Source organism: Triticum aestivum, chromosome 1B, assembly GCF_018294505.1.
Source record: "Triticum aestivum cultivar Chinese Spring chromosome 1B, IWGSC CS RefSeq v2.1, whole genome shotgun sequence".
Classification (NCBI taxonomy): Eukaryota; Viridiplantae; Streptophyta; class Magnoliopsida; order Poales; family Poaceae; genus Triticum; species Triticum aestivum.
Window position 1 is genome coordinate 142344117 of NC_057795.1, and position 27068 is coordinate 142371184.

Genomic DNA, 27068 nt, shown 5'->3' on the forward strand with positions numbered 1-27068 from the left:
CGACCTTGTTCTTCGGCGCGTTCAGTCCGCCATGAATTCCAACAAGTTGACGCTGAAGTGGGAAGGCCCTTATCGGGTGAGACGAGTCACAAGGCCCGGCGCTGTCCGCCTTGAGACCGAAGATGGCATTCCGGTGAGCAACTCCTGGAACATAGAACATCTTCGTAAGTTTTTCCCATTGGGCGCGGTTGCCAGAACCCCGTTCCGGCAACCACCTTTTGTACAAGTCTTGCCGCTGTTGCATGTAATCCTTTGTACAAAGCCGGGCGCAGATCCCGTGCATAAATAGAACCCCATGTGCTCCGCACAACTTGTCCATTTCATGCATTAGTTTCTTTCTTGCATGCGTTATCTGACACTTTGTGCAGCACCTACATCCGGTAAGCAATAACGAGCCAAAGGGCTCCATATCGTTATTTTCTCTTCTTTCTTCTTTTTCAACAAAGTAAAAGAAGGTTCCCTCGCACACAAGTTTGCCAGGGGGGAAGGAGAAGATTGTGGTATGGACCAGGCGTCGTTCAAGCAAAGTTTTGCCTTGCCGGGAAGCAAACGACAGAAAAGCTAAGTTGCCAAAGTTTGAGCAATCAATTTTTAATTTTTTTGAGTTATCTTCCTCGAACGACCCTGCTTTGTATGGAAAACCTGTGCGCGGAGGAACCAACTCGTGGCTAGTTGCGTCCTTACTTTGTTTCGAGACTGCTCAACAACTTAAGTGTGCTGCATCTAGTCACGACAAGGTTTCTTGTCGGAAGCAGCGCCGCCAGCAGGCTGCTGATCGTTCCGCACTCAGCGCTCGCGGCTCGGGTGCCTGCGCCGACAAGTTCCCTAGAAGCGTAGGGTAGAAACATACAAAGGAAGGAATCTAGTAGAGGAAATAACATAGCAATTGATAACAGAAATAAAGTTATATTACAAGATAACTTGTCGCAGCTCTAACAGAATGTTTTCATAACATGATTAGCAACGACAAGGGAAAAGAAGAAATGGGCGGCCTAGTCTACGCATCCGCCCTCGACCCTCTTGATCTCGCTCACCTTGTCCACAATGGGTGCGACAAGGGCCTTGAGTGCGTCCCGATCGGTGTCTGGCGGCAAGGACTTGAGGACGTTGGTGAAGCTGAGGCCTGAATTGCGGAAGGCCACCTTCATCAGCACCTTCTGGAGAACCCTGGCGCAGATTTTGCGCGACTCGTCGGCCAGCTGCTTTGGGATCCTTTCCCGGAGCCGCTGGAGTGCCGTCGCCACGCCCTTGAAGAATAGGCTGAGCTTGGCGCTGGGTTGGAGATTCTCGTCGGAGGGATACCCAAAGTCCTCCATCCCCAGCTGCGCCAGCTCCTTGTTGATGACTGCGGCAATATTCACCAGACCCTCGGTCCAGTGCTCCATAGTGTCTCTGAACGAGTTCTGGGTAACTGCGATGCTCTCCAGCAGCACCTTGTCAGCTTTGACCTTCTCCGACAAGGTCTTCTCCTGCTCCTTGGCGGCCTCCAGCGTCTGCATCAGCGTGGCCAGTTCAACTCCAGGTCCGCATTGGAGTCCTTGGCGGTGCTGAGCTCCTTGCCCCTCTCAGCGAGAAGACCTTGCAGCTCACCGTGGGCGGCAGCGTCTTTCTCACGCTCACGCTTGAGCGCGGCAAGCTCCTCGCCGCTCTTCCCAATGTTGGCCTCCAGCTGCGCCACCTTCTCCTCCAGCTCTTTCTTGGCGGCCTCTGCGATCGCGACAATGTCCTTTGCTTCCTTGAGCGCCCCGCCAAGTGCTCGCTCGCGCTCGGCGAGCTCCTCCTCGTAGCTGTCGAGGTTGGCCTTCCGCTGCACCAATTCACCTTCTCGCACGGACTGCTTCTCGGCGGCCAGCCTTTGTTCCTCCTCAGCTTCGGCCTTCTCGCGAAGGAAGGCCCTGCGCTCCTCGTCGAGTCGCTCCCGCTCCTGTGCCAGGGACCGGAGAGCCTCTTGATTGTGGCCCCGGAGCTCCTCTGCGCGCTTCTCCATGTCAACTCCCGCCTTCGCGACAAGCGCTTCCCGGGAAGCCAGCTTGGCTTGCCGGGCGCGGTAGAGTGACAGCAGCTTCCGCAGCAGCTGCTCCTCCTCAGGCTCGCCACTGCTGCTGCTGGGCGCATCGACCAACGACAGTCCAGCAGAGGCGAGCACCTCCCCGTCAAAAGTTTCCCCCTCGACCGGCGCCCTGGAGCTCGACGCCCAGGGTAGCTTGATGAAGATATCATCGCCGGCCTTCAAGTAGGCGCCAGGCTGGGGCTCCTCGGAGCCCGGCTCCGCAGAAGCGGCAGAGGGATCGGCGGCCGGTGCAGCGCCTGGCGCTCCTGCGGCCTCAGGGTCGTCAGTGCGATCGCCCGACCCCTCGCCGGCTTCTGCGGAGGCAGCCCTGGCGGCCTCCTCGCCGGCGGTCTCATCAGCATCGGCCCCTTCCTCGCCGGCGCCCTCTGTCTCCATTGGCTCAGCAGCAGATGGGTCTGAAGAACAAAGAAGGGAGAAAAATCAATCAAAAATCCAAGAGAAGAAAATCAGAAGAAGAAGAACCCAAGGGAAAGTTTTTGGACAAGTGAATTACCTGTGCCAAGATTTGCAGTTGCGGTCTCGGCCGCCGCAGGATCGACGGTGCTGCCCCTTGCCGGAGAGTGCTCCCTTACTGGGAACCCCTCTCTTGGCGGCGTAGTCAAAGCAGATGGCACTTCGGGACCAGCTTCCGGGCGCTCCTGATGTGGCTGCTCTGCTCCTACACAAATCAACAAGCAAGATATCAACAAAGGAAAAAGCACTCATGCGCGCCCGACAGCAGAAAGCTAACTATGAACTTACGCTGGGGGCTGCGCTGGGGGCTGCTTTGAGGAGTGATTGCCGGGTCCGTCAAGGTGGTCTCGGACCCACCTCCTGCTGACACGGTGGAGTCATCCTCGATGACAATCACCGCGGCCTTGGCCCTCTTCGCCGCTCTCTGGGCCAGCGTCCTGAAAAGAAAGGAGTCCAGATTGAAGCAAGTCAAAGACAAGATATAAACAGCAAGATTGAAGAACTACAAGAGCACCAAAGAAACTTACTCTTCTTCCTCCTCGTCGGAGCTGAGCGCGGAAAGATCGAAGTCCGGCCCTCCTCCGGTGCGGCGAGGTGGAGGAGTAGGATCCCTTGCCCGCTTGGCGGGGGCGGTGGCAGTGGCCCGGGAAGATCCCGCTCCAGTTGCCACTGCTGCGTGGGGCGCTCCCGCGGCAACATTGCTTGCCAGGGTAGAGCGCGTCGCACGGCTCGGCGGCTATGGACCCGGCTGCCGCCCCGCTACGTCCGCGCCCCTGTGAAGACGCCTTCTTGGCGGGGCCAGGGCTCCGCCTGCGGCAAGCCTTCTGAAGGCTTAGGTTCTTCCTCGCCGGCCTCGCTCGGCTCAGCTTCAGAACCGGCAGGCTCTTCCTCGCCGATGAACTCCGCGTGCTCGGCAAGGTTTTCCGCCTCTGCCGCCTCCGCCTCCTCCATGGTGAACCCGAACACGCCCGCAGCAGCTGCGGCCGCAACCTCTTCCGCCCTGGTGGCGATGCGCTGCAGCTCCTCGTCGGTGGTGTCACGGGTGAGGCTCTTCTGCTTGTCAGCGTGGACCGACACTTCTTCCAAGTTGTCGAAGAACACTTGCACGACGTCATCCGCAGGCTCTTGCCAAGTTGGAACGATTCCGTGTGAATCGCACAACGGCATCATGGCGCGGATCCGGTCAAGCGAAGAATTGTTGCATAATGGGACGACGCCCCTCGGCAGCATGAGTGGGTGCTGGGGGTCGCGTTTGAACAACTCCAGGAGCATTGCATCCAGCTCCAAGACGGTGAAGTTGTAGTTGAGGCCCGGCCGCAGCCTCATGATGTCCGCCGAGTTCTTGAATTCCCAGGCGGGCCTCCCCCTCTCCTGCAGGAGGGCGATGCGGCGGCGGAGGAAATCTACGCCTACAGCGCCTACAGTGAGCCCGACAAGCCTGAGGCGAAGGATCCTAGTAATGGCGATCTTCAGCCTCTCGTCTTCCGGGGCCACGTTGCTCCAGTCATTGCCGCGCACTATCGGAGCTTGGCGCACGGTGGTGAAGGGCTGCGGATTCTCCTCGACGATCCAGCACCACTCCGCTCTCCACTCATCCCACTTGCTGCAGAGCTCACCCTCCAAGTACGCCTCCTTCTTGCCGACTCTCGAGATCCAGGCGATCCCTCCGGCAAGCGGCTCTCCTCTCTCTACCCGAGGTATGAAGAAGTGGCGGAAAAGGGCAACATTGGGGTGGACTCCGACAAAGTTTTCGCACAAATGTGCGAAAACTGCCATGGTCAGAACGGCGTTGGGGGTGAAGTCAAGGAGGCGGAAGCCGTAGGTATTCATGATATCACAGAAGAACTCCGAGAAGGGCGGGCAGAGCCCGCAATAGAAGAACAGCGCGAAGAATGGGTACCCGTTTGGAGCCAGTTCCGAAGCAGCGGCCGGGAGTACCCTCGTGCGCGGATGCGCTCGCGTCTCCGTCACCCAAAAGAGGTAGAAGTACTCCCTCAGCTCCTTCACGCCGAGCTGGGGGGAGAAGATCGCCCGCTGCGCCTCGGCCGACTTCACGCCCTTTCCCTTGTCGGCTTTCGGAGCCATGGCGGAGGTGGTGGAGGAGGTCGACGGCATTGGTGATGCTGGTGGCAATGGGGGGCGGAGCGCTGCTCTCTCGGCTTCGGGAAGAAGGGGGGGAGCGGCGGAGGTTCGTGAAGATGGAGTAGTAGCAACCAGCAAGGGGGAATGAACTGCCCCTGTTTCCTCTGCTTATAAAGAGGGACGGGGCGGACGTTTCGCCCTTCCGAATAAAGAACCACCCACGATCTCTCCCATGATGCCGCATTCAACGCGTGCCGTTAGGGGAGAGCGCAGTGGATACGGAGCGAGATTCGGCATGGCCCAGTCCACATATGCCCGTGCCCTGTCTTGGGCCTGGCCCAACAGCGCTCGGCACCGTGTCTGGCGCAGGCCCGGGGGCTCCTGTCGGTGTACTAGAATAGGGGTACCCTAGCACCCCAAACTTGTGCACGGGCAGTTGCAGCACCCCGCGGCAAGGCTTGCCGGGCTAACACCAAGATCCTCCGTGGTCCCCTTGGAGCCATTCAAGAAGAAAGTATTTAAGCTCAGGAGACAAGGCCCCGGCAAGAGGAGCTTGCCGGGAAGGCCAACCGAGGCACTCCAAGTAACTTGCCGCGACGCGCCACGTGCTCCGGCAAGAGGAGCTTGCCGGGAAGACCAACCAAGGTACCTCGAAGCCCGGTGAGCGACAAGCTTCCGGACCCGACAAGATAACAACAGCGGCAATGCGCTTGCCGCGGCAGGCGGCCACTCTGTGCCCACGCTCCAGCGCATCCACCAACGTGTCGCTCTGGGGGCCTCTCCAGGCGCACGTGGCGGGAGGCTGTGCAGCCAGTGGTGCGCAGTGGCATGCGAAGCTGACAAGATCGCCATCGTGGCGAACGGTGGCGCCCCTAACGGTCCTTTTCTGCACTGTTTGGGCGACCCAGACGGGCATTTAATGCCCTTGTCCCCTGCCGTCAGGGTTAGGTAGGGTGCACTGTACAAGTAACTGTACCAACCACCCCACTTTTTACATTTGTACCCTTCTCTGTGTTGCCACCTGTCGGTGACCCCTTGAGCATATAAAAGGAGGCCCATGCGCAACGTAGAGGGGGTTCGATTCATTCGGGAGCCAGAAAACACTTAGCTCTCGCGAGCAAGAACATAATAGAACCAGACAAGCAGCAGTAGGAGTGTTATCTCTCCGGAGAGCTCCGAAGCTGGGTAAACTGCTCGTGTGCTTCGCCTCGATCTGCTCTTCGTGCGATCTCCGCCCCCCGTCGAACCGAAAGGGGCCCGGTCCGCCGGCCCCATAGGTGTTCGTGGATCAGTTTCCCCCGACAAAAACATGGTAAAGAAAGAGAACCATGGGTTCAAAAACCCATGCCCTTTCCACCTAAATCAACTAAGAAAAAAGATGATGAAGAATTTGAACGCTTTGCTGAAATGCTTAGGCCAGTCTTTCTGCGCACTCACTTGACTGATATATTTAGGATGACCCCTTATGCAAAGTATATGAAAGACATCATCACTAATAAGAGAAAAATACCAGAAGCTGAAATCTCCACCATGCTAGCTAAATATTCTTTTAAGGATGGAGTACCTAAAAACTTGGAGATCCGGGAATACCAACTATACCTTGCTCCATCAAAAGAAATTATGTTAAAACTGCTTTGTGTGATTTAGGAGCTGGTGTTAGTGTTATGCCTTTCTCTTTATACAAAAGACTTGATTTGAATAAACTCACACATGCTGAAATATCTTTGCAAATGGATCATAAATCAACTGCTATACCTATCAGTATTTGTGAGGATGTGCCCGTTGTTGCAAATGTTATCGTCTTAACTGACTTTGTTATACTTGAGATGCCCGAGGACGACAACATGTCAATTTCCTTGGTAGACCCTTTTTAAATACTGCAGGGGCTGTTATTGATTACAATAAAAACATGGTCACTTTTCATATCAATGGTAATGAGCATACAGTGCAGTTTCCAAAGAAACAATTCCAAGTGAATGGTATAAATGTTATTGAAAAATCTCTGACACTCACTATTGGAAGTTTTCAACTACCTCTACCTTATGTTAAAAAGAAATATGATATACTTATTGTTGGAGATATGCATATCCCCGTTGAGGTAACTTAGTGTTTTACGGAAGTTCTTCGGTTTCATGCTAATCGGAGGTGGTTGTTAATAAGACTTGATCAACCTTATTAATGGATCATTTTTGAGAGGTATGAAGTTGATGAATTTAGTAGGCACTACCTTTTGTCCTTTCCTTTTGTTTTTTGCTTTTCTTAGTTAATAAAATAAAATGCCATGTTTATCCTGTTTTCTGGATTTTCCGTGCAATAAAAAAATGACCCAAAAATAAAAGTTCTCAGAATGCCCTGAAAATTTAATGATTTTTGGGAATATTTCTGAATTTTTAGTGCAAATAACATCAGAGGGGGGTGCACCAGGTGGGCACAACCCACCTGGGCGCACTAGTAGCCCCAGGCGCGCCCTGGTGGGTTGTGGTCCCCACGTGGTCCCTCTCACTTATCTCTTTAGCCCATGTCATCACCTACCTCTAGAAAAAATTCACCATTGCTCTCTCTCTCTCTCTCCCGTGTTCTTGCTCTCAAACCCGCGAATTTTGATCTCTTGCTCGAAGCTCCATTTCCAAAACTGTTTTGGGGGATTGCTACTTGGTACGTGACTCCTCCATTGGTCCAATTAGTTTTTGCTTTAGTGGTTTATATTTTGAATAATTAGCTACTCATGGTGCTACTATAGATGAGCTGGCATGTTAAATTCTTAGAGATCTAAGTAGTTTGAATGCTTGAAATGGCCTCTATGCATCTCTATGAGTAGTTGCTATCAATCTTTTGTGAAGTTTTGTTGACAAAAAATTTGTGGACTAAAAATTTCAGAATTTTATTTATAGGAATAAGATGAGTTTCTTTAGGAAGTTTGCTTCCAAGAAGAACTCTAAGGGAGTCATTGGGGAATCATTGGATAGAGACCTCCATACTCAGAGAATGGTGGAAGTGCGTCTGTGCGAATGGACGCACAACCCCTTCATGGATGGAGCTGGAATCCGTCAAGACTTCACACATTTTGCTGCTAATGCTGGCCTTACCGACTTCATTGCAACGGTAGCTGAGGAGGAGCCTCAAGAGTGGGACGCTCAAGTGCCTGCTCCACAACACTTCAACATGGGAACGCATGGCTACTACGAGTGGCGATTACCAAGCTAGGCCAAAAGCCTAAGCTTGGGGGAGTACGTGTTTCCACCGGCATTATATTCATGTTCACACATTTCATTCCATTTGTCGGTGTCCACACTTTCTCTCTGTACTATCCATTTTAGATTTGTTTTTCTCGCTTTCTTCTTGTGTGTTTGAAAAACTTTAAGAAAACCCAAAAATATTTCTTGGTTCTTCTTTTGCATGTTGGGAGTTTTCCCGTGTAAATAGTTTTTCTCATTTTTGTTTTTCTTCCTTTTGATTTGCCTTATTCAACAAAAACTAAAAAATCCAAAAATATTTCAGTGTGTTTCTCTGAAATTCTTTTCTCTTTATTGAGTCATACCAAGGAGAAGACCACAATGAAAATGTTGAGTCGATCTGATATGCATTATTGTTGATCTAACAAAGAGCCCAAATTATCTTGTCTTCTCCTTTGAATAAAATGTTTGTAGATTCCAGCTTAGTCCACAACATTCTTGCACTATTATTATTTTAAAATTGTTCGGTCATGCAAGTGAAAGGCAATAATGATGATATTTGGTGAACTGGCTGTGGCAGAGAGAAACGGGTAAGAACTCAACTCGTTCTGTTTTTGTAAATATGTTTAACCTAGTATCCATGATTCAACATATTATGATCAAACATGCTTGCAATGACAATTAGAGATCATAGTTTCTCATGCCATGCTTAAGCAAATAGGAGTGGATAATGATTTATCTTGGATGTCAACATTGCGTTAAAATGATTGTGATGTGGTGATGACCCACAAGTATATGGGATCAATTGTAGTCTTTTCAATAAGTAAGAGTGTCGAACCCAACGAGGAGCAGAAGGAAATGACAAGTGGTTTTCAGCAAGGTAATGTCTGCAAGCGCTAAAATTGTAAGTAACAGAGTAGTTTGATAGCAAGATAATTTGTAACGAGCAAGTAACGATAGTAGTAGAAAAAGTGCAGCAAGGTAGCCCAATCCTTTTGAGGCAAAGGACAGGCCCAAACGGTCTCTTATAATAAGCAAAGCGTTCTTGAGGGTACACGGGAATTTCATCTAGTCACTTTCATCATGTTGGTTCGATTCATGTTCGCTACTTTGATAATTTGATATGTGGGTTGACCGGTGCTTAGGTGCAGTTCTTACTTGAACAAACCTCCTACTTATGATTAACCCCCTCGCAAGCATCCGCAACTACGAGAAAAGTATTAAGAATAAATTCTAACCATATCATTAAACTTTTGGATCCAATCAGTCCCTTACGGAATAGCGCATAAACTAGGGTTTAAGCTTCTGTCACTCTCGCAGCCCATCATCTAATAACTACTCCACAATGCGTTCCCTTAGGCCCAACTATGGTGAAGTGTCATGTATTCAATGTTCACATGACACCACTAAGGGAATCACAACATACATACTATCAAAATATCAAACACATATCAAGTTCACATGATTACTTGCAACAAGATTTCTCCTGTGACCTCAAGAACAAAAGTAACTACTCACAAGTAATGAACATGCTCAAGATTGGAGGGGTATTAAATAGCATAATGGATCTGAACATGTAATCAACACTATTAGTCACCCAGAAGCACCAATCTATAGTTTTGGTACAAAGATTGAACACAAGAGATGAACTATGGTTTGAGATGAGATGGTGCTGTTGAAGATGCTGATGGAGATTGCCACCCCCCAAGATGGGAGAGTTGTTGGTGATGATGATGATGATGATTTCCCCCTCTGGGAGGGAAGTTCCCTCAACGGAATCGCTCCACTGGAGGGCGAAAGTGCTCCTGCCCAAGTTCCGCCTCGAGATGGCGGCGCTCCGTCCCGAAAGTCCTCCCCTTATATTTTCTAGGTCAAAATGACTTATATACCAGAAGATGGGCACCGGAGGTGGGCACCAGGGCGCGCCTGGGGGGGGCAGTCACACCCTGGTGTCTTGTGCTCACCAGGTGGCCCCCTCCGGTAGTTATTTGCTCAAGTGTTTCTTATTTATTCCATAAAAATTCCTCCTGAAGTTTCAACTCATTTGGAGTTGTGCTAAATAGGTGGCCTGACGTAGCTTTTCCAGGTCCAGATTTCTAGCTGCCGAAATTCTCCCTCTTTGTGTGTACCTTGCATATTATGAGAGAAACGACATTAGAATTACTCCAAAAAGCATTATTATGGATAAAAACATCATAAATAACAGTAGGTAAACATGATGCAAAATGGACGTATCAGCTCTCTGAAGCTTAGACCTCGCTCATCCTCAAGCGAAAACCGAAATCGATAAACATGTCCACATGCTTAGAGAGAGAGGTGTCGATAAAACAAAATACGGACATAGAAGAATCATATAATTTATTATAACAGCAACAAACTTTAACATAAAGCTTTTATCATAGTACTTCTATCATAGACTTCTCATGAATAAGTAACAATTCATCACAACATTTAAGTATAAAGTATAAACTCTATTGGGAACCAACAAACTATGTTCTTAGTCAACTTTGCAACTACAGTTCATCATCTTTTCAGGAAGGGTCACATATCGGAGCCTTTAGGAAAGTCCACATACTCAACCATCATATAGTCTTCTATGATTGCTAACACTCACCGCATATACATGAGCAAAACGTTTCAACCGGACACATAGAAAGATAGGGGCTTATAGTTTCGCCTCCCAACATACTCACCACAAGGGTGATGTCAACAATAATAACTCATGCTACCCACATCCAACTGGATATATGTGCCTAGATCTTTCCTCACCACATGATGCTTGCCAAAAGAGAAAAATAAAAAGGAATAGAGAGAAAAACTTTGACTCTTGCATGAAAGTAAATACATAAAAGTAAAAGATAGGCCCTTCGTAGAGGGAAGCAGAGGTGCCATGCGCTTTCTGTTTATATGCTCAATCCCTTAGTGTGAAAGAACGTCATGTTATATTGCCCCTTATGATGGCAACCTTTATTATGCAGTCTGACGCTTTTATTCTTTGCCATCACAAGTTCGTACAATGCTCAATTTTCTCTTACACTAATTGATCTAACACTTTTAGAAGCAATTTTTATTGCCTTATTGCAACGATGACAACTTACTTGAAGGATCTTACTCAATCCTTAGGTAGGTATGGTGGACTCTTGAAAATAAGATTTGGGTTTTCATGGTTTTTGGATGCACAAGTAGTATCTCTACTTGGTGCGTAATTTTTGGCTAGCAAAGATGGGGGGCAAACACCACATGTTGAAGGATCTATAACAATATAACTTCTATGTGAATATGAACAAACATAAATCATTACGTTGTCTTCCTTGTCCAACATCAACAATTTTGGCATATAATATTTTGATGGGGGTTCACAATCACAAAAGATTTCCAAGATAGTGTATTTGCATGTGAATCTTCTCTTACCTTATTAATTCTTTCATGAATTGCATCATTGACCAATGCTATGTTTGTCAATCTATAATAAAATTTTCTACTTATACTTTTCCTTATGTTATGTCATTACTTACCATAAGATTAGCATATGATATTTTTCATTTATTTCCTTTCTTTTTATTGAAACAAGAAAGTAAAGAAAGCAAAACTCAAACTAAACTTTATTATATATCTCGCACAAGATTACAAATATATATCACTAAGAAAACTCTCGAAAATAAAGGATCGAACTAAACTTTTATTCATCTAAAGCAAAAGATAACTATGGATTGAACTAAGATAAGTAAAGGCAAAAGATAGTGGAGGTGATATGATACCAGGGCACCTCCCCCAAGCTTCGCTCAAGCCAAGGGGAGTGCCCATACCCGATACTCAATTTTCTTTTGCTGATGAAGAAGGAGGTGGTGGTGATGAAGTGGTAGCGATCTTGTCCTTCATGATCAAGAGATTCTCCAATCTACAGATGACGCCCCGAAGGGCGATGATGTGCTCTTGCAACAGAATATTTTCACGGGTGAGATATTTATTTTGCACACGAATCGTTTTGATGATCCGAAAGGCTTCGATCTCGGTGGGGGTGAGATGATCATAGTAAGGTTTAAGGATATCTTCTTCTTCCTCCTCGGCAGGCCAGGCCTGCTCAACCATCGGTGCTTGATCTCCGGTAGCCTCCTTGTTCTTATCCCCTTTGACGGCTTCTAGGGTCTCTTCTCTCTTCAGCTCGATCTGCATCAATCAGGCATCCTCTTCCACGTTGTTGGAGGAAGAAGAAGACATGATGCCTGGCTCAATACATCTGACTGAAAACAGCAAGAAAAGAAAACAGGAGATTTCTCTGCTATACGGTGGTCAATAGGTTTGGGGGGTATATAAAGATTTTTCATCTTGGGAAACAAGCAAACAGAAGAAAAACGGAGTTCGGAAGGTACCCGAGGTGGGCACAACCCACTTGGGCGCGCCAGGCTTGCCCAGGCGCGCCCTGGTGTCTTGTGCCCACCAGGGTCACCTTCCTGGTAGTTTCTTATTTCCTAATTTTTTAAATATTCCAAAACTGACAAAAAATATTTTTGCGGATTTTTTGGAGTCCGTTTACTCACCGTATCACGTACCTCCTCTTTTTAACGATGCTGGAGTGTTCTGGAAGGTTTCTTTTATGTGTTCTTCTGGTGTCATAGTTTGGGTAATATTGCTTTCAACATTAATGGGCGTACCTGAGATATAATGTTTTATTCGTTGCCCATTAACAACCTTCGGGTTAGTACCTTCGGCATTATTTATTTTGATAGCTCCAGATCGATAAACCTCCTCGATAACATCCTTCCCATTTGGAGAGGAGTTTTCCTGCAAAGAATCTAAAATGAGAGTTGTACAAAAGAACATATTCTCCAACTTTGAACTCACGCTTTTGGATTCTTTTATCATGCCATCTTTTAACTTTTTCTTTAAATAACTTGGCATTTTCATAAGCTTGGGTTCTCCATTCATCTAATGAGCTAATATCAAATAACCTCTTCTCAACAGCAAGTTTGAAATCATAGTTGAGCTCTTTAATCGCCCAATATGCTTTATGTTCTAACTCAAGAGGCATATGACAAGCTTTTCAATATACGATTTTATAAGGAGACATACCATATGATTTTTACATGCTGTTCTATAAGCCCAAAGTGCATCATCTAATTTATTAGACCAATTCTTCCGGGACCTATTGACACTCTTTTGCAAAATTAATTTTATTTCTCTATTGCTAAGTTCAACTTGACCACTAGACTGAGGATGATATGGTGATGCAATTCTATGGTTAACATCATACTTGGCAAGCATTTTACGGAAAGCACCATGAATAAAGTGTGAACCACCATCAGTCATTAAATATCTAGGGACTCCAGACCTTGGGAAAATAAGTTCTTTAAGCATTTTAATAGAGGTGTTGTGATCAGCACTACTAGTTGGAATAGCTTCTACCACTTAGTAACATAATCAACAACAACCAAAATATGAGTATACCCATTAGAGGAAGGAAAAGGTCCCATGTAATCAAATCCCCAAACATAAAATGGTTCAACAGCAAGTGAGTAATTCATAAGCATTTCTTGACGCTTACTGATATTACCTATTCTTTGACATTCATCACAAGATAAGACGAACTTACGAGCATCCTTGAAGAGAGTAGGCCAATAAAACCCAGATTGCAATACCTTGTGAGCAGTTTTGTCTCCCGCATGATGTCCTCCATAAGCTTCGGACTGACATTTCCATAGGATTTGTCCCTGTTCATGTTTAGGTACACAACATCTAGTAATACCATCTACTCCTTCTTTATAAAGATGTGGGCCATCCCAAAAGTAATGTCTTAAATCATAGAAGAATTTTTTCTTTTGTTGGTATGTGAAACTAGGGGGTATGTATTTAGCAACAATGTAATTAGCATAGTCAGCATACCAAGGAGTGCTATTAGAAACATTAGCTAACATTGCTCATCAGGTAAGCTATCATTAATAAGTTGTGGGTCATCAAGAACATTCTCCAGCCTAGAGAAGTTATCAGCTACGGGGTTCTCCGCTCCTTTTCTGTGAGTGATATGCAAATCAAATTCTTGTAGCAAGAGAACCCATCGAATAAGCCTAGGTTTTGCATCTTTATTTTCCATAAGATATTTTATTGCAGCATGATCAGTGTGAACAATTACTTTTGAATCTACAATATAGGATCTAAATTTATCACAACCAAACACCACTGCTAGAAATTCTTTTTCAGTGGTAGCATAATTTCATTGAGCATTGTCTAGAGTCTTAATAGCATAGTCAATAACATTTAGTTTTTTATCAACTCTTTGTCCTAGGACAGCACCAACAACATAATCACTAGCATCACACATAATTTCAAAAGACAAGTTCCAATCAGGTGGTTGAACAATAGGTGCAGAAATTAAGGATTTCTTGAGTGTTTAGAAGGCTTCTAAACAATCATCATCAAAAACAAAAGGAATATCCTTTTGTAAAATATTTGTAAGAGGCCTAGAAATTTTAGAGAAGTCTTTGATAAATCTCCTATAGAAACCAGCAAGACCAAGGAAACTACGAATACCTTCGATATCTTTAGGACATGTCATTTTCTTAATTGCATCAACCTTAGCTTTGTCCACCTCAATACCTCTTTCAGAAATTTTATGTCCCAAAACAATACCTTCGTTAACCATAAAGTGGCACTTCTCCCAATTCAAGACAAGATTTGTTTGCTCACATCTCTACAAAACTCGATCAAGATTGCTTAAACAATCATCAGAAGACTTCCCATACACAGAAAAGTCATCCATGAAAACCTCAACAATCTTTTCACAAAAATCAGAGAATATAGTAGTCATACATCTTTGAAAGGTAGCAGGTGCATCGCATAAACCAAAAGGCATATGTCTATAAGCATAAGTTCCAAAGGGACAAGTAAAGGTGCTCTTTTCTTGATCAGGTTGAGAAACAGGTATTTGTGAAAAAACTGAATATCCATCAAGGAAGCAAAAATGTGTGTGCTTAGATAATCTTTCTAGCATTTGATCAATACAAGGCAGAGGGTAATGATCTTTTCTGGTTGCTTTCTTTAATTTTTTAAAATCAATTACCATTATATAGCGTGTAACAATTCTTTGTGGAATAAGTTCATTCTTATCATTAGGAACAACAATAATACCTTCCTTCTTAGGGACACAATGAACAGGACTTACCCATCTACTATCAGCTATAGGATAGATTATACCTGCTTCCAGAAGTTTTAATATTTCCGTTCTTACCACTTCTTTCATCTTCGGATTTAACCAACGTTGGTGATTAACAACGGGTTTAGCATCAGGTTCCATATTAATTTTATGCTGACATAGAGTGGGACTAATGCCCTTAAGATCATCAAGAGTATGCCCCATAGCAGCTTGGTGCTTCCTTAGAACTTTCAATAATCTTTCTTCTTCATGTTTTGAAAGGTTAGCACTAATAATAACATGATATATCTTTTTCTCATAAAGATAAGCATAATCCAAAGTGTCTGGCAATTGTTTTAATTCAAACACAGGATCACCTTTAGGTGGAGGAGGACTTCCTAGAGTTTCAATAGGCAATTTGTGTTTAAGCAGAGGACGTTGTTCAAAGAAAATCTTATGTATTTCATTTCCTTCATGCATATGTAAATCATTTTCATGGTTTAGAGATATTGTTCTAAAGGATCAGTAGGAAGTACAACAATAGAAGCAAGACCAATAATTTCATCCTTACTAGGTAATTCTTTTTTATGAGGTTTTCTACTAAACTTGGAAAAATTAAACTCATGAGACTCATCACCAAAACTAACACCGACAATTTGTTTCTCACAATCTATTTTAGCATTAACGGTGTTCAAGAAAGGTCTACCAAAGATAATGGGACAAAAGTCATCTTGTGGGGAACCAAGAACAAGAGAATCAGTAGGGTATTTTATTTTCCCACACAAGACTTCAACATCTCTAACAATCCCAAGTGGTGTGATGGTGTCTCTATTAGCAAGTTTAATAGTAACATCTATGTCTTCTATCTCAGCGGGTGCTATGTCGTTCATAATTTCTTGATATAAAGTAAAAGGAATAGCACTCACGCTAGCACCTATGTCACATAAACCATGATAACAGTGATCTCCTATCTTAACTGAGACAACAGGCATGCCAACAACAGGTCTATGTTTATCTTTTTCATCGGGTTTGGCAATTCTAGCAGCTTCATCACATAAGTAAATAACATGCCCATCTATATTATTGACCAAGAGATCCTTAACCATAGCAACACTAGGTTCTACCTTGATGTGTTTAGCTGGTTTGGGTGTTCTATTATAACTTTTGTTGACCATAGTTGAAACTTTAGCATGTTCCTTCATCCTAACAAGGAAAGGCGGTTTCTCAATGTAAGTAGTAGGAACAATTGGATCAACATTATAAATAATAGTTTCATCTTTAGCTATTACCGGTTCTTCAGTTTCTTCTTTAATAGGTGGATGATATTTAAACCACTTCTTCTTAGGGAGATCAACATGAGTAGCAAAAGATTCACAAAAAGAGGCTACTATCTCAGAGTCAAGTCCATATTTAGTGCTAAACTTTTGAAAAGCATCGGTATTCATAAAAGATTTAACACAATCAAACTTAAGCTTAATACCTAACTCCTTACCTTCATCGAGTTCCCAATCTTCAGAGTTGCGTTTAATTCTTTTCAAAAGATCCCACCGGAATTCAATAGGTCTTATTCATAAAGGAACCAGTACAAGAAGTATCGAGCATGGATCGATCATTATGAGAAAGCCGAGCATAAAAATTCTGAATAATAATTTCTCTTGAGAGCTCATGATTGGGGCATTAATATAACATTGACTTAAGCCTCCCCCAAGCTAGAGCGATACTTTCTCCTTCACGAGGCCACAAATTATATATATAATTCCGATCACGATGAACTAGATGCATAGGATATTTTTTTGGTGAAACTCCAATTTCAATCGATTCCAATTCCAAGATCCAATATCATCGCACAGCCTATACCATGCCAATGCTTTTCCCTTCAAAGATAAAGGGAAAACCTTCTTCTCTGCTTCATCTCCAGGTAAACCTGCAAGCTTAAACAATCCACAAATTTCTTCCACATATATCAAGTGCATATCAGGATGTTTGGTTCCATCTCCTGCATAAGGATTAGCTAGTAGTTGTTCTATCATACCCGAAGGAATTTCATATTCAATATTTTCAGTAGGTACAGTAGGTTGAGGGGTAACTAATTATGGTTCCGGTCGAGGTGAAGATACCCTGAAACCCCCCCTCAAAGGATTGTTCTCCATAGTAACAAGTGACAATAAATTTCAGCATGTAGTAATAATTTTTCCTTACCAATTTCCACTTACCAAGAGCGCTTCACTCCCCGGCAACGGCTCCAGAAAATAGCCTTGATGACCCACAAGTATATGGGATTAATTTTAGTCTTTTCGATAACTAGGAGTGTTGAACCCAACGAGGAGCAGAAGGAAAGGACAAGTGGTTTTCAGCAAGTTAATGTCTGTAAGCGCTGAAATTGTAAGTAACAGAGTAGTTTGATAGCAAGATAATTTGTAACAAGCAAGTAATGATAATAGTAGCAAAAGTGTAGAAAGGTAGCCCAATCCTTTTGAGGCAAAGGACAGGCCCAAATGGTCTCTTATAATAAGCAAAGCGTTCTTGAGGGTACACGGGAATTTCATCTAGTCACTTTCATCATGTTGGTTCGATTTGTGTTCGCTACATTGATAATTTGATATGTGGGTGGACTCGTGCTTAGGTGTTGTTCTTACGTGAACAAACCTCCTACTTATGATTAACCCCCTCGCAAGCATCCACAACTACGAGAAAAGTTTTAAGAATAAATTCTAACCATAACATTAAACTTTTGGATCCAATCGGTCCCTTACGGAATAGCGCATAAACTAGGGTTTAAGCTTCTGTCACTCTCGCACCCCATCATCTAATAACTACTCCACAATGCATTCCCTTAGGCCCAAATATGGTGAAGTGTCATGTAGTGTACGTTCACATGACACCAGTATGGGAATCACAACATACATACTATCAAAATATCGAACACATATCAAGTTCACATGATTACTTGCAACAAGATTTCTCCCATGACCTCAAGAACAAAAGTAACTACTCACAAGTAATGAACATGATCAAGATCAGAGGGGTATTAAATAGCATAATGGATCTGAACATATAATCTTCCACCAAATAAACCATATAGTAATCAACTACAAGATGTAATCAGCACTACTAGTCACCCACAAGCACCAATCTATAGTTTCGGTACAAAGATTGAACACAAGAGATGAACTAGGGTTTGAGATGAGATGGTGCTGTTGAATATGTTGATGGAGATTGCCCCCCCCCCCAATATGGGAGAGTTGTTTGGGGTGATGATGACGATGATTTCCCTTCCGGGAGGGAAGTTTCCCCGGTGGAATCGCTCCGCCGGAGGGCAAAAGTGCTCCTGCTGAAGTTCCGCCTTGAGACGCCGACGCTCCGTCCCGAAAGTCCTCCCCTTATTTTTTCTAGGTCAAAACGACTTATATACTAGAAGATGGGCACCGGAGGTGGGCTGGGCTGAGCACAACCCACCAGGGCGCGCATGGGGGGCCAAGCGCGCCCTGGTGTCTTGAGCTCACCAGGTGGCCCCCCTCCGGTAGTTATTTTCTCCAGTATTTCTTATTTATTCCATAAAAATTCCTCGTGAAGTTTCAGCTCATTTGGAGTTGTGCAGAATAGGTGGTCTGACGTAGCTTTTCCAGGTCCAGATTTCCAGCTGCCGGAATTCTCCCTCTTTGTGTGTACCTTGCATATTATGAGAGAAAAAGGCATTAGAATTACTCCAAAAATAATTATTATGGATAAAAACATCATAAATAATAGTCGGTAAACATGATGCAAAATGGACGTAGTGTGCGGTATGATGATATGGTATCCTCCTCTGAATGTTTCGTGTGGCTTGACTTGGCACATGTTCATGCATGTAGTTGAATCAAAACCAACATAGCCTCTATGATATTTATCTTCTTGGTGTTAATATCCTACTCATGCTAGTATCCAATGTTCATTATGCATAATGCATGTGCATGACTGTTTTCGCTCTCTAGCTGGCCGCTTCCCAACCTATTTGCTAGCCTTCGCTTGTACTAAGCGGAAATACTGCTTATGCATGAAAATCCTGAAACCCCAGTTATTCCAGATGAGTCCACCATACCTACCTATATGCGGTATTACCTTGTCGTTCTAAGTAAATTTGCATGTGCCACCTCTAAGAACTTCAAATAAATATCCTTTTTTGTGTGCCTGGATTGTTCATAGAGCGACAGGAGGTAGTCGGTGTCTTCCATGCTAAGCGGGTTATTCTCATGATGAGTGTTTATTCACTCGTCCTTGCATGAGAGGGGCGGTAATAGGGATTTCCAGTCCCAAATTCAAATTGCAAATAACTAAACAAAACTCCCCCAGGACTGATGTTGGTATGGACGGTACCCGAGGATTCGGCTAGCCGTGGAGTGTGATTGTTGGTGGATTGGGAGTAAACCTTTACTTTTATCACTTGGGAACTGCCATTAATGTGTTTAGCATGGAAGATATCAATAACTAATGGTCGCGAACTAAACAGGAAGGGTGCATTTCTCAAAATTTCATTTACCTTTGTTTTTAAAATTTGAGCTCTGGCACCGCTACAAATCCTGCTTCCCTCTGCGAAGGGACTATCTATTTAATTTTATGTTGAGTCATCACCTTCTCAAATAAGCTCCAGATTCTGAGAGCACTATTGTCATCCTCGTGCATTGTGTATAGTTAATGTTGGATGCATCATGACTAGGTTTTTTCTACCATGAATTACAATGTTTAGTCGCTGCTTGAACTTTGGAGGTGCTCTGCATTTATCTTTTGCAGTCTCAAAAAGGGCTAGCGAGATACCACTGTTGTCATATTATATCATGATTGTTTTGACAAGGTGTTGTCACTTGAGATATTTCATTATTGCTCGCTAGTTGATTATGTCATTTGATATGAGTTAATATAATTTTTAAGAGTTACTAGCAAAAGGGCACGTGCGTTGCAACGGGGTTCAAATCAAGCTACTAAGATCATATAATGTATAGCCCACCTTGTTTATTCAAAATCAAATAAAATTGACCACTGGTTGCACTTAACAATTATTCATGCCAATATAATACATTTAGTTGATGCCTTACATGAGACAAGCTTTAGAGACAACAATTTAGTCCAAAAATCTTAGTTTAAATTTAGCATTTGAAACTTTCATTATTCATTGCATAAATACAAATTGTGACACTGTTTTGTTTGGGATTTTCATTTTAGACCAACAATACATTAACCATTAAATTAGAAATTGTTCTTCTGAAATTAGTATGACATGTGACAGCTCCAGTAGAATACATAAACCAATTTAATTTAAATAACACAACAAACAATTACAAAAAACAGGTGGGCTACTTAGCCATGTAATCTACGATCTGCCTTGAGCTGTACTGCAAATATCTTGTATGCATATCCTGAAACAAAGCATCATCAATAAACTTTAGTATCTTGGATGGAAAATTATGGAGGTATATACAATAAAGTAAGTTCAGTACTGACTTTAGAGCCATTTTCTATAACTGGTAGGCTTAGTAGTTGGTAAGAAACTCCTTTTTTAGTTAGAGAAAAGGTATGTAAAACTCCTAAAGTTAGCAAGTGTTGTCAGCTAGCATCATGGCCATCTTTTCTTGCATCCATCCCTCGAACATGCTACAGTGTAGTACGAAATAAATAAATTTTGATGAACGGAGAGTAAATAATGAGTGAACAAATGTGTTAGGCATAATATATAATCAATCAAAAGCATCATGGTCAATGTAAATGTATGAAACTCTGTCTACACACTTTTCATAGCATTCTCTTTGTATACATTTTGCATACCATTCTCCGTGTCATCCCATCTCACCTACACTGTTTTGTAACCTGCCAAAATCTTATCCATCAAAATTTATCCCATAACAATATCTAGCCCTTTGTTGTTAAATTGCTAAAAAAATCAACTTGGCTAAGCCCTCAGCGGTGCTGGTATGCATACCAAGAACATGATGGTGCTTGACAACATCCAAAGTCGGCTATTGGGTCGCACAATTGCCTCCGACTCAGAACACAACAAAGATAAGGAGGCCAGCCACGAAGTTTGCGATGGTGGAACCGTGAGCGTGGTGCTCGGGTTGCCCATGGTGAACATACCTCAATATGCAGATATAGAACTATAAATATCCTGATTTGCTCATCGCTATCGTCGACAGTGTCATCAATTATGTGCCAAAGCTAGCAGGTCTCATCTACCACTGCTACAACGGCGACCGCGAGTCCGTGGCTACATGCATACTGCATGGCTAGTAGTCCCGCACTACAATCCATCATGCAGTCCTGACCAACATCAACACATGTGTGAATCGATTAGAGTAGGATCTAGGAGGCGTGATTTACATCCAGAACAAACTCACCGCCACTTAGATCGAAGTTAGTGATTGGAGTTTGGAGATTTTTGTTGTTGTGTAGCTGAGGAGAGGAGGATTGCTAGTTGTGTGGAATGAACAGGAATCAGTTTTTTGATGTTAATTGTGTAACCCAAAATCCACAGACGTTGAAGTCATGCATGAGCAGCTGAAGGAAACTACTTGTGAGCACCGTGCTGTCATGGGCCATCAGCTAGGGCCATGCCCCGCACTCCTCCGTCTTGGGATCTCCTTCCCCAAAGAGAAGGCCCGCCAGATTAGAAACCACTCCTCAGAAGAACCGGTGTCCAGTTGTCGGTCCAGACAAAGGCTTAGGTGGCCAATGACGCTACAACTCCTTTACAAAAATCCATAATCTCGTCGACGACTCCAAAGAAATAGCCACCAAGGATGTTGTGGCCGTCTTCGCCGGCCCATCGCCTCGAGGGACTGGAACAGCCGTCCGTGGCTCGAAGCTCCCCTGCTTGCCGCCACCGATCGCTGTCGTCTATGCACCACCGCTCTGCCCCCTATGCCACGTCTTCATCTGAGGCCCTCCAAGCACCACCGCCAAAGTACCCGACCCCTGCATGTCCGCGGCGATTCTGTGCCCAAGACCCACCTCCTATCTTCTTCCTCATGCACAGCAACAAGCCCTCCCAAATATTTCCTCCATCTGGCCGACAAGCTGGGCACTTCCTCGTCCCTTACCTCTGGCCTCCGCCTCCCCTCCTATTTTTATATGTAGGCGTGGTAGGTTGATCTCAACCCGGTCCCGTCTCATGTCCTTGACCAACTGCTTTTTCCTGTTCGTGTGGAGATCTTTTACGTACCAAAACGCTTCCTCCTGATTAATAATAGGAACGACAGAACACCGGATTAGTAAACGTACGTACCAAAAACTCATGGGTGGAATCCCTCCAGACGGAACAGTTGTGCGTGGCGGGCCACATGATCACATGAATAATACCACCTCGGATGTAGAAAATAATATAGGTGAAAAAAACTGAAAGCGTAAATTCATAGGAAGAAGCGTATTGTGACGGTGAACCCACGGAGTCAATCCGTGCTTTATTATTAGGGAAAGATTGTTGACATGGTTAGTTATAATCTTTGCTGAAAAACTGGGTGCTACTTAAGCTTATTTATGTAAACAAGAGCAAAAGAGTTCATTTTTCTTTTCCACTTTCAGTTTATCAACTGAATTGCTTGAGGGCAAACAAAGGTTTAAGCTTGGTGGAGTTGATACGTCTCCGTCGTATCTACTTTTCCTAATGCTTTTCCTCTTGTTTTGGACTCTAATTTGCATGATTTGAATGAAACTAACCCGGTCTGGCGTTGTTTTCAGCAGAACTACCATGGTGTTGTTTTTGTGCAGAAATAAAAGTTCTCGAATTGGAACGAAACTTTGTGGAGAATTTTTATGCAATAAAAGAAAAATACTGGAGCCAAGAACCACCGGAGGGGGGCCTCTGGGTGAGCACAATCCACCAATGCCCATGTCAGCAAAAGATTACAGGCTTACTTCCTTGAGCTATTTTTTTTCAAACCTAGTTCCTTCAGTTGTTCTTTTTGAGCAAATAAAGAACTGTAATCTAAACAGGGAAGTCCCAAACCCTATTTGGCACCAGGCACCAATGACGGTACAAACCACACCCCCTCCATCTAAGTGTAATCGGTCCCTCCAAAAGGAAAGTTTTCAGAGACACCAGACTTGAACCTTCTACAATCTTAATTCTCGGTCATACCGAATGAACATCACTCGATGAAACCGAAATATTCGATCGCTTATTCCATGGCACGGCGGTCAGACCGATGAAAAATGCTAGGTAATATAGAAGCATGTACCTTGTCATTAACTAGCCATCGGAAAATCCGATTGATTTTGCTAAGAGACACCAAACCGCACAGATAAGAGAAAGTTTGCCAAACATTTTCTATTGAATTATACTTTCCCGGCTTTACTCAATGACCCTCTATTACAAACTCTCCAAATTACCATGACGCTTCTTGTGGAAATTTATAATCCTTGCCATTTGACATATACAAACAAGAGGACTTAACCCTTCTTGGAAATTGATGTCAAAGGGAAAGAGATATGCACATCAAAGCTTATATCTAAAGGGGAGAAAATTTATCTATTAAAAGTGATATGCACATCGGGAGAAACTGGTATTGAAACTGTTATTTGATATTTATCAAGATTTTCTCTTACCTCATAAACCTACTCCCAATAAAAGTCTCATGATACATGGGGAGAAGAAATCGAATAGGGGGAGGGGGGTCTTATTAAGATCCTATTGAATTTGTTTCAGTCAAATTCTTTGGGAACATTAAATTTCATACAGGTAGTATTACTACTTTTCATGTTCATGAAGTGAGATCCTTCTGTTTTCTAACCTTGTTTTCACAAGTTCATCTCTTCATGAATCTTTGCTTGGTATTTCAGTTTTGTGTGTGCATCTTTCACTTTAATGTCGTGATTCCTTCTTGTTGTAAATATATGTATTTAGCTAGGATTCATGTCCCTTTGCAGTGGTGCACTCCACCAAAGATTCGTGTGATATAGAAGAGTCTCCAATACCTATTCAATTGTGCATTTGCATTCCAAAAGAATTTTTTTAAATATGCATAATCTTAGGGGAGCTTCTATATATCTCATGTTTGTCAAAACTTCATATTGTTCTTCAATTAATATTTCTTCATTTAGAGCTTTGATGTATGTTGTCATCAATTACAAAAAAGGGAGAGGTTAAAAGCACATTCACTCCCTTGATGGTTTGGTAATTCATGTCAACATACATATTGTTGGACTAATGTTTTCCTTGATATATTTCAGGAAGTTTAACTTAGGCACAACTTTGGAAAGTGTATGTGGACCCCTCAATATACTAAGAACAAGTGTTGGCCAAGCCCCGAGACTCCATTTTATGTTAAGTGATCCAAGATCACACTGAGTCCATAGGTATGCCATATAAAAAGGGGATGAAGTTGTGATCATGGACTCACTACTTAAGCGCCTAGAGATCAGGCTCGAAAAGCCTAATTCAAATTCTCACTTTCCACTATGTCACAAACCCTAAGTGAAACTCAGACTCACCGAAAGAGACACACCTGGTTTCACCGAGCCATCCATGACCTAGTCGTTGCAAAACCCTAGAACTTCGGTTCCACTGAGTTGACACTTCGGTCCCACCTAAGAGCACCTACCAACCTTCTGTTGTCAACTAAAATTCATTCAGAATTTCTAAGTGGTTTTAGTCGGTAACACTGAACTATGGAAAATGCTTAGGTCATCACAACTCGGAGCCACCGAACGTTTTGACCCTACCTCATTGATTGAAAACGCCTAAAGTTCAAAACTTTTGTACTGATTGGTCTCACCGAGTGGTTTCACCCGAATAAACCGCTCACCCACTCCACCAAACTCTCAGAGAGCAACTAGAGGGAAGCATACACATTCCATACCCATATTTCTGAAAGAGAGAGCTCCCCATCCCTCTGTTGAGATCAAAGAGGTTCCACTCCAGCCATAGAACCTTGATTTCTAGTCATCTCATTGCTTTCCACCCATACCCTCTCCTGACCCAAGGCAAAAATCTGTGAAATAGTGTTTGAGTGTTGAGAAGATTATCTTTTGAAGCACAAGAGCAAGAAGTTCATCATCAACAAACCCACCTATTACTTTTTAGAGGGTGGTGCCTTCTAGATTGACTAGATGTTCTTGGGAGTCTCCAAATCGTGCGGAGAAACCAAGAGGTTTGTGAGGGCAAGGAGATCGCCTACTTCATGAAGATCTACCCGAAGTGAGGCTATTCCCTCGTGGGCGTAAGCCATGATGGGATATGCAAGGTTGCTTCTTCGTGGACCCTTTGTGGGTAGAGCCCTTTATGGATTCGATTCCTCCATGGAACCTTGAGATCATTGATCCTGGAGATTGAAGCCTCTATCAACGTGGACGTACGATAGCACCACCTATCGGAACCACATGTCAAAAATCTTTCCTATCAACCCTTGTTTTCGAATCTCAAACTCTAGTACCTAACTACATACATTTGCTTGATTGTTATTTTTCACCGCCCATACTCTAGATATGCATGTGTAAGCTATACTTGTTGCTATTTAGCTTGCGCCAAAATTTGCCTAAAAGTTATGAAACATTAAAATTGCTAATCTGGCCTTGGTAGTGTCTAGCCATCACCCCTCTAGACGCCTTTCAATCCTACAATAATGTGGGCAATATTTGTGCATATCTGGCAAATTTTCTTTTTTAGAACTATTTTAGTTTCGACAATCTTATTTGGATGTGCTTAGTTAAATCACAGACGGTTCTCTACAACTAAGTGTGTATGATAGGATAAGAAACACGTCGTCGAGAATCAAATTGTATGCGTTTGCACAATCATCGCACATGGTATGGAACAGCGAAACAAGTTTGATTGGACCCTAAAACAGACCCCCTCCCCCCCACACACAATGATTTTGGATGGTGTGCAATAGCTACTAGTCCCACACATGAGCTTTAAATCAACCTTGTCCGATGCTAAACATAATCTCAATCGTAAACTAGAAGATCAACATGCACAATGGAATGAACCATCATGGACTTAGATGAAGCGTGTGAAGGGTTGAAACAATCACACACATTTACCTTTTCTGAACCGTGTCCAATAGGACCTAAATCACAAATGTTCCTCCTTCCGTGATCATGTGAAATGGTCCAAAAAATCACACACATTTAAGCTATAGATCCCTGATCGCAAATGTTTGCATATTTTTTGACCTTGTGCATTTGTTTAATCATCGCGCACACCGCTACATCTTGAGCTTGCGTTGGTTTTCCCCGAAGAGGAGAGGATGATGCAGCACAGTAGCGTAAGTATTTCCCTCAGTTTTTGAGAACCAAGGTATCAATCCAGTAGGAGGCCACACACAAGTCCCTCGTACCTGCACAAAATGATAGCTAATCGCAACCAACGTGATTAGGGGTTGTCAATCCCTTCACGGTCACTTACAAGAGTGAGATCTGATAGAGATAATATTTTTGGTATTTTTGGTATAAAGATGCAAGGTGAAAAGTAAAAGGCATAGTAAAGACAAAGAAAGTATAAAAGTGATGGAGATTGATATGATGAGAATAGACCCGGGGGCCATAGGTTTCACTAGTGGCTTCTCTCAAGAGCATAAATATTCTACGGTGGGTGAACAAATTACTGTTGAGCAATTGACAGAATTGAGCATTGTTATGAGTATATCTAGGTATGATCATGTATATAGGCATCACGTCCGTGACAAGTAGACCGAAACGATTCTGATGGTCGCTGAGGGCGATGTGCCAAATTTAGAAATACAGCCTACCCTAATGGAACAAATTAAGGAGGCTCAGCATGGGCACCCCAGCATCGAAGGCATAAAAAGAAAAGTGAGTTTGGGCAAGGCCTCAGAATTTGTCATAGACGATAAGGGAATACTATGGTACGGAGATAGACTTTGCGTACCAAATATAGAAGAGCTCAAACAGCAAATTCTAGCCGAAGGCCACACCGCCCCATATTCAATCCAGCCGGGAGGAACCAAAATGTATAAAGACATTCAGGAAAGATTTTGGTGGCATGGTATGAAGAGGGATATAGCCACCTTCATTGCATGTTGTGATTCGTGTTAGCGCATTAAGGCCGAGCGTCAAAAACCAGTAGGGTTATTATAGCCAAACAAGATACCTGAGTGTAAATGGGATGAAATTGGGATGGACTTTATTGTTGGACTACCTCGGTCACAACACGGAAATGATGCCATATGGGTCATCA